This window comes from Marmota marmota, unplaced genomic scaffold, assembly GCF_001458135.2.
Source record: "Marmota marmota marmota unplaced genomic scaffold, marMar, whole genome shotgun sequence".
Taxonomy (NCBI): domain Eukaryota; kingdom Metazoa; phylum Chordata; class Mammalia; order Rodentia; family Sciuridae; genus Marmota; species Marmota marmota.
The window spans coordinates 29713827-29718620 of NW_026000026.1; the positions used below are offsets into that span (position 1 = coordinate 29713827).

A 4794-nucleotide genomic window follows, 5' to 3' on the forward strand; every position below is an offset into this window, starting at 1 on the left:
TTCTAATACTTAGGTATTTTAAATGTTACCTTTCCTTTCTTATTTTCTAGTTTGATCCTGTAATGGTCAAAGAAAATACTTTGCATGCATAATTTCAACTATTATAAATCAGTTAAGATTTGTTTTATGGACCAGGTTTCATGTCCTGGTCCATTTATCTTGAAAAATATTTTATAGGTTCTTGAAAGGGATGCATGTTCTGCTACTATTGAGTGCAGTGTTTTTTATGTACCAATTGTATCTTGATAATTGATGGGTGTTGTTCAGTTCTTGTATATCCTTGTGGATTTTTAAAAAATTAGAGCATTATAGTTATACATAGTAGTTGGGTTCATCCCAACAAAATCATACATGCATGGAATTTAGTTTTAGTTCACAATCCCCCTTTTCTCTCCTATCCTCTTTGCACACCCCCCATCTTCCTTTCTCAACTCTATTAGGCTTACTTTCACTCATCTATTTATTTATTATTGATTGATTCTTTTTACTGATACACAAGGGTGAGATTCTCTGTGGTATATTTATATATGCATGTAACATGATTTTTCTTTTCTTTTGGTACTACGGATTGAGCTCAGGGACACTGGACCACTGAGTCACATCCCCAGCCCTATTTTGTATTTTATTAGAGACATGATCTCACAGAGTTGCTTAGCGCCTCGCTTTTGCCGAGACTGGCTTTGAGCTTGCGATCTGCCTGCCTCAGTCTCCCCAGCCACTGGGATTACAGGTGTGCACCACCGTGCCCGGCCATATAACATGATTTTTAAGAATTCATTCCACATTTTCTCCCCTTTTCTGTTCCTCCACTCTGCCTCTCAATCTCCTTCTTCTACAATACTGATCTTTCCTATATCATTATGATATCCTATCCTTCCCTCCTAATTTTCTTTGTTTTGCTCTAGCTTCCACATATGAAAGAAAACATTTGACTTCATGAATCTGACTTATTTAACTTAGCGTGGTGTTCTCCAGTTGCACCCATTTACCAGCAAATGCCATAATTTCATTCTTCTTTTTAACTGAGTAGAACTTCATAGTGTACATGTACCAGTTTCTTAATCCATTCATCTAACAATGGGCATCTGGATTGATTTTAAAATTTTGCTATTGTGAATTGTGCTGCTATAAATATTGAAGTGGCTGTATCACTCTGGTGTGCTGATTTCAGTTCTTCTTGGAAAATACCAAGGATAGGAGGGCCCAGAATCTAGGTATGAATGACAGCAAAAGTAAGATCAAAACAACTTGAACCCTTGAAAAAATTGCACCCCACCTAAGTCTAAATCAAGGCTAAATAATGAACAAGTACAGGAGAGAGATATTAATGTATAAGTTATATGAATATTATATATTTTCAAACTATCCATGCAGTGACAGCATACACAATGACACATACACACACACATATACACAAAATCATGTTTAATGAGAAAAAAGTAAAGAATAATACAATACAATGAAATGATGTTAGAAACAATTGAAAAAAAGTTAAAATTTAAAAAGAATTAAAAATGAGAATATACAGAAAAAAGAAATAAGAAAAAGGAAACAAAAGAAAAAGGGGAAAAAAAACTTCATGAGAGAGAAAAGGCTTGTTTCCCCTGAAGTGATCAAATCTGTTGGCAGGGATGGATTTTCTTTTCTCTTTTTTTTGGTGGTGGTGCTGGGGATTGAACCCAGGGCCTTGTGAGGCAGGCACTCTATCAACTAAGTGATAATTCTTTTATATTTATTTTTGGCTCTGTATTTTTGGCCACTGTCTTCTTGTTCCTCATGTTGAAGCTCTCAGCTTCCCATCTTCCAGTATTGGGTGGGATAGTCTAGGGAGTGCTGATGAATTGTGTAATCCTGTTGTGGGGTGATGTAGAGTTCTAGATTGGAGTTTCTAGTTGCTGGGGTTCAGACTTTGGTGGATTTTGGAACTCCATGGGAAGGTATTTGAGATTTGGTCCATACCCACTATGGGTGTGGAGTTGCCGATCTCTGCTGGACTACTGGATCTCTGGGGCTTCTGGTAAAATCCGCTTTTAGGGCATAGAGACTAACTCCTCACAGGTTTCACCTTCACTTCGATGGATGTGAATTACTGGGTATGCTCCCTGGAGTGCAGATGCACTTGTGTGGCTGCAGTGAGCATCTTTGTGATAGCTCTGATGGGGTCCTAGCATTTATGGGAGTTTTGTCCATGGGGATCCAGAGGTTGAATGGTTCAGGTAAATTTTTCTCCATAACTATTTCAGTCTCTCTGGTTCAGGCACCCTCTAGGAATTTTTTTGCAGGCTGCTGATAAGTTCCTTTATGAATTTCCAATCCCCTGTCTCTGTTGGCAGCTGTGCAAGCTGTGTGGAAATAGTTTTCAGCATCCAGAAACATTTTCCTCAACTGCTATTGTGTTCCATGTTGATGGCCTGTGGAGGGTTTTCCATCCTCAGAATGCTTTCGTCTCAGTGGAATGCTTTGGATTCATTTTCACTGAGACGTTTCCACTACCAACTCTGTATCCGTTAAAATCAGTCTTCCTCTGTAAACCATAGGTTTTCCCAAGTCATTTTTTCTTTATTTAAAAAATTTCTTTATCTGCAGACACTTGTCTCTTCTCTATGCTCCCTGTTCCACTCTGCTGCCACTACTGGCATTATTTCTTTCCCTTTCTTCCTCTCTCCCTCCTTCCTTCCTTTCTTTTCTTTTTTTTTTTTAAGGTTACACAATAATTTATTGAGAGCCCTCCCTCCCTGCCCTTGCTAAATGAGACTCATAAGGTAGCTGTAACTGTTTTCTTCATATTTTGAGAACAAAGATGGTAGATTCATCTTCTCATATAGTGCCCTCCTCACCTGGGCCACCTTCTTGGCGTCCTTCTGCCCCTAATTCTCCTGCAAGATCTGGCGCTGTTCTGGAGTGGCCCATTGCAGACACTGAACCACCATCCAGTTGCAGCTGTTGTCCTAGATGTCAGTTCCAACCTTTCTTGTCACACTGGAGTCGCCAAAGAGGTCAAGGTAATCATCCTGAATCTGAAGAACCCTCCCATCTCAATCAGGATCTTCTTGGCGTTGGCATGTTCCTTCTCCCCATTAATGCCTGCCATGTACATGGCAGCAGTGCTAGGCAGGCAGAAATAGTGCAAAGTTCTCTTTACTTGACAATGGATTTGTACCTCTTTTCAGTGTATCTTCCAAGATCCGAATTATCCTGGGGGACTGGGATGAGGTTCAGGATTTGCCCCATCTCAGTTTGATAGGAACTCTGCAGGAAGAGCTCAATCAAATTCAAATAGCAGGACTGTTCCCAGCAGAGAACTTCAGCAGGTGGTAGATACATGCTTCTGGAAGCAGAGTATCATTGATAACATCCAAACCCATACGTGGCTTCTGATACCAGCTCTCCCTGCCAGATAAGGGATGAATCCATGATGACATCTGACACCAGAAAGAGAGCTGGCAGCAATTCCACACACCAGCCCACTGTCAGGGCCCTCTGGAGACTCTCAGCATCCTGTTTTCTTGGATCCACCAGCTCCCAGAATGCCACCATCAGTGTCAAAACCTGGTTGTATTTGCCTTCAATGGCATTATATTCCAGGACCACCTTGAGTTGAGCAATAGTATCTCCTGTCTCTCAGTGCCCATCTCATCCTCAGCCAGCACCTTGACCATCTGCGAGAAATGCTGGATGAAATCCTGCTTTTCTTGGGCATACACATCTGATTTCTGGTCTCTGTTCATTCTGAGGGAGGAGCAAAGTGCTCTTTTCCTTTATGCCGGTTCTTGCTTCATCTCTAAAGTATTATTTCTATTATTTCTTATATTCAAATATACTGACTTTCTGAAGCTCTATGATTTTTTTTTTACAGTTCAGTATTAAGTTTCAGTGAGGTTCCTTAGTTACTTACCTCACTGAGGAGCAGCCTTCCTGCTCTGTAAGTCTGGTGCTGAGGAACTGGGATGGGCTTCCTTTCTCTAATCCACCATCTTCTCTCCTTGTTGATTTTTAAAAATGTTTCATCCTTTTCTGAGAATGGAACTGAAATATCCACTTATAATTGTGGATTTGTCTATTTCCCTTTCAGTTCTGCCAGTTTTTGCATCAGATATTTTGAGGGTTTTTTTTTTTTTTTGTATGTACACAGAACCCTCATACTTTCCTGGCATATAGTTCCCTTTTTAAAGACAGGGTCTCACTAAGTTGCCCAGCCTGACTCCAAACTGGTGGTCCTCCTACCTCAGTATCACAAATAGCTGGGATTATAGGCATGTGCCACTACATCCGGCTTATGGGTCCTTTTATCTTTATGTAATTTTTCTCTTTGTTGCTGGTAATTTTCTTTGCTCTAAAATCTTCTTTATCTGAGAGTAAAGCAGCCATTTCTGCTTTATTTTATTTAATTTTCACTCAATATATCTTTTTACACTCTTTTATTTTTAACACACATCATTATATTTAGAATGAGTTTTTTTATTAACAACATATTGTTGGGTAATATTTTTAATTCACTATAATGATCTTCATGGTTTGACTGATATTTGTAATCCATTTACAATTAATATAATGATTGATACGTTAGGAATTGAGTCTGCCACTTTTCCCCTATTTGTTCTTTCTTTTCTTTTTCCTGCCTTCCTGTGGATTATTTGAACATTTTAGAAGAATTCCAATGATTTATTTATACTGATTTTGAACGTAGGTCTTTGTATAACTTTTGTTGTGTTTGCTTTAGTTATTGCCCCCCCCACACACTCTTATTGTCAGTCTATTGGCATAAATACTTTACAGTTTAAGTGAAGTGTAGAA

The 4794-nt window shown here is 39.1% G+C and overlaps 1 pseudogene; it reads right to left on the reverse strand.

Annotated features, from left to right (window-relative positions):
* Positions 1–2744: 2744 nt before the first annotated feature.
* On the reverse strand, positions 2745–3746 carry LOC107160127 (annotated as a pseudogene).
* Positions 3747–4794: the final 1048 nt, after the last annotated feature.